Source organism: Lepidochelys olivacea (genome assembly GCF_965140295.1).
Source record: "Lepidochelys olivacea isolate rLepOli2 genome assembly, chromosome: 3".
Classification (NCBI taxonomy): Eukaryota; Metazoa; Chordata; order Testudines; family Cheloniidae; genus Lepidochelys; species Lepidochelys olivacea.
Genome location: NC_140413.1, coordinates 75,901,702 through 75,908,262, shown reverse-complemented (window position 1 = coordinate 75,908,262; position 6,561 = coordinate 75,901,702).

Below are 6,561 nucleotides of genomic sequence, written 5' to 3'. Positions count from 1 at the left end.
ATGAGGTTCAATAAGGATAAGTGCAGGGTCCTGCACTTAGGACGGAAGAACCCAATGCACAGCTACAGACTAGGGACCGAATGGCTAGGCAGCGGTTCTGCAGAAAAGGACCTAGGGGTGACAGTGGACGAGAAGCTGGATATGAGTCAGCAGTGTGCCCTTGTTGCCAAGAAGGCCAATGGCATTTTGGGATGTATAAGTAGGGGCATAGCGAGCAGATCGAGGGACGTGATCGTTCCCCTCTATTCGACATTGGTGAGGCCTCATCTGGAGTACTGTGTCCAGTTTTGGGCCCCACACTTCAAGAAGGATGTGGATAAATTGGAGAGAGTCCAGCGAAGGGCAACAAAAATGATTAGGGGACTGGAACACATGAGTTATGAGGAGAGGCTGAGGGAGCTGGGATTGTTTAGCCTGCAGAAGAGAAGAATGAGGGGGGATTTGATAGCTGCTTTCAACTACCTGAAAGGGGGTTCCAAAGAGGATGGCTCTAGACTGTTCTCAATGGTAGCAGATGACAGAACGAGGAGTAATGGTCTCAAGTTGCAGTGGGGGAGGTTTAGATTGGATATTAGGAAAAACTTTTTCACTAAGAGGGTGGTGAAACACTGGAATGCGTTACCTAGAGAGGCGGTAGAATCTCCTTCCTTAGAGGTTTTTAAGGTCAGGCTTGACAAAGCCCTGGCTGGGATGATTTAACTGGGAATTGGTCCTGCTTTGAGCAGGGGGTTGGACTAGATGACCTTCTGGGGTCCCTTCCAACCCTGATATTCTATGATTCTATGATTCAATCCAGTAGCTAAAGAGTACTGTTACCCGCACACTCTAGGGCACTGGCAGTGGTGAGCAATATTATCCTGACTGGCTGTGAGACAATTCGTTTACACTGACCGTCCACAGGGGCTGCGGTTCGCCGTTCCCGGCCAGTTGAAGCTGCGGGAAGTGGGGACCATAAAGGGAAAACAATAAAGAAGTAGATATTTCACAACCACAACTGCTGATAAATGATTCCTTGCCAGATAGAATGCTATCAAACAAAGTTTTCTTTAAATGTCTTAAGATCGGTTTCTTTATCTGATGATGGTGGGTACCATTAGGATGGGATCTCCTTCCTAACAGCCCGATATTACATTGTTTTAATGTAATTTAGAAGGAATGTGAGGATGTGACTTTCTGCTTTTTGGCTCATATGGCTGTTGTTGTCCTAATATGGCTGCAAAAAAAGGCCTCAAACCTTACAGTGCTTGGATTATTTCTTACAACTTCCCCTACAGCAAAAGAGCTTTTTGAGAAAAAAAGCCACAAGAATTAGTTGTATGACTGGGGAAATTCCCGCCCCCCCGCCAACTTCCCCATTCGAAAAAGGCTGAATGGTTTTGGGTTAAAAAAAAACCCCGTACCTTGGGTTAAAAAGATCAGGCTTGGCAAGTTGCATTTACTTCGAATGCTTTGGAATGTTATAAGCAACTAGAAATTCGTAGGCAACCGCAGCACTCTATCAAGAGTATTATGCAGGAACTGTATGATGATATGGTGTGGAATAAGGCTTTATTGGCATGAATATGTGATGTTTGCATTATTCACAGCCGCTAAAGGCCTGGAATATATACAGGAACATTCTGTATGTGCCATATACTTTACCAAAATACGTGGAAATGCCTGTGGCCCCAGTCCTGCAAACACTGACACGTCTACTTAACTTGACTCCTGTGCCATATTATTCATATGCGTAAGTGTTTGCAGGACTAGGGGTTTAGATCATTTTAAATGATTTTAGTGTGATTGCCTCTGCCCTCCACTGGAACCCCAGGTACTTTTTTTACTTAACTGGGAAAGTAATCTCCCATCCACTACAGGCCCTTTTTAATGGTATAAAGTTCCTGATACTCCTACTTCTGCAGAACTAGTCTGTGCCCTTTCTGCATCTCCTGCCGGCCTAGTTTGCAGAGGAAAGGAGGAAGGATTCCATAATCCATGGGGGTAGGTTGTTGGGGTTTTTATAAATGTTTTTAGTGGTAGTTGGAACTGCTCAGAAGTCCTGACTGTTAGAAGAGGCCCTGGTTGAAATGGATTAGTGAGGAGAAGACAGCTGAGGCAGTCAAGTGTGTATGATAAGTGCAGTTTATTGCTTGGCTCTGTAATTGATCACATGGATGCCACGTATGTGTGAACATTCACATAAAAAGTGGCTTACAGCACCTCAGCTTGACTGTCCTGTTACACAGCTCTCCATTTAAGAGCTTACATTTTCTCCACTCTCTGGCTCCCTGTAGGAAGGGTTCATTCAGTGGTGAGTTGGAGCCGGTTCTCACCAGTTTGCGCAAACCGGTTGTTAAAGTTTGAAGCAGGTTTAGAACCTGTTGTTAAAGGGGTGGGCAAACTCCGGCCCGCAGGCCACATCTGGCCCATAGGACCGTCCTGTCTGGCCTGCCTGAGCTCCCGGCTGTGGAGGCTCCCCGGCTGAGAATTTTTACTCACCCGGCAGCGCTCTGCGTCTTTGGCGGCACTTCGGCGGCAGGTCCTTCAATGCCGCCGAAGACCCGGAGTGAGTGAAGGACGTGCCGCCGAAGTGCCGCTTAAGACCCGGAGTGACTGAAGTAACCGGTTCTTCAGATTTTGGCAGCTCATCACTGGATTCATTAATATGCAACCAGGAGGGTAGACTGCACAGACTTGTCAATCTGACCCAATCAACTTTCTTTGAGGAGCCTCTCCCCCACTCAAAAGTCAATAGACTTATTCCATCAACATGAGTCAGTTGACAAAAGAACGTCAGAAAATCAGTCAGGTCCAAAGACCTGCCCATTCACCTTTCATTTTACATATATTCCCTTTCCTACTCCTAATTATCATAGCTTTCCCTGTGGGAGGGGCTTACTCTACAAAAACCCCATCTTCCATTTTGAAATCTTTCTCCCAGACAAGCATAACTCTGGCAGAGAAGCAGCCAGCAGCAGGTAAAATTCCTTTTCTAGTGTGGGTTGGAGCCACACACTGAACATCTCCCAGGGGGCAAAGGTAAAAGAGAAATTTTACTTTATTTTGTGTCCCTGGAACTCGGAGAAAGGGCAGACAAGGGCATTCTCACCAACTGCAAAAATCGCAGGAGAGGCCCCAGAATATTGTGAGACTGACTTAAAAATCATGAGATTTTAAATAATACTTTAGGGTTCTTTTTATTTGCCTTATGGGTTGTGTGCCTTTAGTGTTCACATTCACAAGCTTTTGGCTGTCACCATGAGGGCTAGAAACGTAAGTTTTGTTGGAACTGAAAGCTGAGATGCTCCTGTAATAACATGACTAGTAGCTAGAGCTTTAACAAAATCATCAAAACCACAAGACCCAATGTCATAAGAGTGAGCAACATTGCAAGATGTCAGGGAGAGAGCTGGTGAAGGCAGGAACTGTGTGCACCCTCTGTCCAACTTGTTTTCTCCCAATTTCTGTGGAAAAAAGAGTAGGTGTGTAAAAAGGAAACAAAGGAAGAAAATTGCTTTTAATATTCTTCTGAGGTAGGAGTACTTCAGCCTCAGTGCCTAAAAGTCATTCTTTCCTGTACTTTGTTTTTTGATTATTTACCAGTCTCATCTGACAGTTCATTTTTCTTTTCTGTGCCAGTTCATTTCTTTCTCTCTCTGCTGCTGTTTAATTCGTGAAGTGTATTATTTTATTCTGTTGTTTGGAGCTGACAGTTGGTGTGTGAGAAGCTCATGTGTTGTCTTATATCCATGACAAATTTTCATTTGCTAGAGCTAGGAAGACTCTAAAGTAACCAGATAGCATTTTACTTGTTCAAATATTTCTATAAGCTACCGCTAATTCTGATAGCACCCCAAAGTAAGGTGTAGTAATATCTCTATTTTTCACATGGGGAAACTGAGGCAGAGAGGTTGACAGAGTTTCCCAAGGTCACACAGCAACTCAGTAGCAGAGCCAGGTTTAAAATACAGTAGTTCCTGGTTCCAAGCTCAGAACTCCAGTCACTCTATAACACTATCAATACAAGTAACCTTACACAGCAGAAACTTTCAGTTACGACTCACCCTAGCAATTCAGATGTAATTTTTCATTTGCACAGGACTGATACATGTTTGGAAGGTTAGAGTACTGTGGTTAGCCAGGTACCTAAATATTTATATGCTCAGGGTTGCTTTGGTGCTGTCTGACTAATAGTTGTTATCTCAGATAAGCCCTGAAAGTCAATGTCTGTTGTCTTATTACTGCTGAAACAAACATCAATTTTTTTTTAATGTACATGTAATAACAAATGCAAGCCAGGAAATATTTGGCTTGCTCTTAAAATTCAGTTGAAGCTTGTAACTGATGACAACTTGCAGAATACCAAATAGTGATGTCAGCCTAAGGATGGAGTGAGGAGCTTCCAGCTGCCTTATACACTATAGATGAAAAAATAAAGTGGGCCAAACTAAACCCTAGGGGGAGATACTCCTTTGGTCATAAAACTTGGTTGAGATATAAAACCATCACATGACACTGTTTATGTAGCTATGAATAATTCTGGAACCACTCAGAATGAACAGCAATCTCTGAAAACCTATTTAATAAAATGATTCACAACATCGAATTCTTTAGACAAGTCAATAAAGAAGGCTGTGCAAACTTATCTTTTATTGAAAGCATTCATAATATTGTTAATCTGCCAGTATTGCCATAATGGGCTTGAAAAAGTGACTAACAGAGAGAAAGCAGATCATTATCATTACTGTTTACCAATAGATGGTGGCAGAGAACCCTTTCCCCTCTGGGGCTTCTGTCCCTCTCGGCTCATGCAGATAAAGCAGATTGTTCTTCTCCCTCTTCACCAACAGACGGAAGAAGAGAGCTCCCTATCCTCTAGGATTTCAGCCACAGGATTTACATAAGAAAGGCTGCTTTACTGGAATAGCACTCCATCCATCTAGCTTAATCAGCTTATATTGGCTAGTAGGCCCTGTGTACTTCATGGCAAGCTTGAATTACAATCTGCAACAAGCCTCCTAGATTCTGCAGCAGATTGGAGATTCTGTGGCAGCTTCAGACAATTTTTTAAATATTGAAAGTTTCTGCACACCAATAAAGCCTAAAAACTTATTTTCCCCATATTATTTATGCTTTGTATTACTGTAGTGCCTAGGAGCTCTAGTAACAGACCAGAATCCCATTGTGCTAGGTACTGTAAAAACACAGAACAAAAAGACAGCCTCTGGACCAAACAGCTGACCATCTAAGTACAAGACAAGGGTACACGGAGACTGTCAAGGTTCCTTCCCCACTCTGAACTCTAGGGTACAGATGTGGGGACCTGCATTGAAGACCTCTTAAGCTTATTCTTACCAGCTTAGGTTAAAACTTCCCCAAGGTACAAACTATTTTACCTTTTGTCCCTGGACCTTATTGCTGCCACCACCAAGCGTCTAAGAAAAATAACAGGGAAAGAGTCCACTTGGAAACGTCTTTCCCCCCAAGCCCTATACCCCCTTTCCTTAGGTATCATTTTCCTTGATCAAACCTATCATTTTCCTTGATAAAAATCCTCTCCAATTTGCACAGGTGAACACAGACCCAAACCCTTGGATCTTAAGAACAATGAAAAAGCAATCAGGTTCTTAAAAGAAGAATTTTAATTGAAAAAAAAGTAAAAGAATCACCTCTGTAAAATCAGGATGGTAAATACCTTACAGGGTAATCAGATTCAAAACATAGAGAATCCCTCCAGGCAAAACCTTAAGTTACAAAAAGACACAAAAACAGGAATATAAATTCCATTCAGCACAACTTATTTTATCAGTCATTTAAACAAAACAGAAAAGAAGTACTTGTGGCACCTTAGAGACTAACAAATTTATTTGACCATAAGCTTTCATGAGCTACAGCTCACTTAAATCTAACGCATAACTAACTAGATTGCTTACTGACTTTTCACAGGAGTTCTGACCTGCATTCCTGCTCTGGTCCTGGCAAAAGCATCATACAGACAGAGAGAACCTTTATTTCTCCCCCCCAGCTTTGCAAGTATCTTGTCTCCTCATTGGTCATTTTGGTCAGGTGCCAGCAAGGTTATCTTATCTTCTTAACCCTTTACAGGTGAAAGGGTTTTTCCTCTGGCCAGGAGGGATTTAAAGGTGTTTACCCTTCCCTTTATATTTATGACAGAGACAGACATGGGAATACAAGGAAACAATGAGACAATATTGGTTAGCCTGATAGGCAGTGGTATCAGCACACCAACAGCCCAGCTATTGTCAAGTTCTTTGTAGGCATCAGTGCCAAAGAAAGTTTTAAGGAGGAATTTGAAGGAGGACAATGAGTTAGCTTTGGGGATGTTTACGGGCAGCTCCTCTCAACTGTGTGGGGCAGCATGGGCGAATGCATGAAGGTGCTTGTTTGAAAATTTAACAAGTGGGAAATGGAGGCTGACATTATTGGTTGATTGGTGGCAGGAGTTGACATCTTGATAGTGAAAGATAGATGATAGGTTGCACGGGGCTAGGCCATGAAAGGCCTTGAATTGAAGGCCTTGAAGACAAGAAACTCATGTATACTATGCTAGAGAAGGGAGAG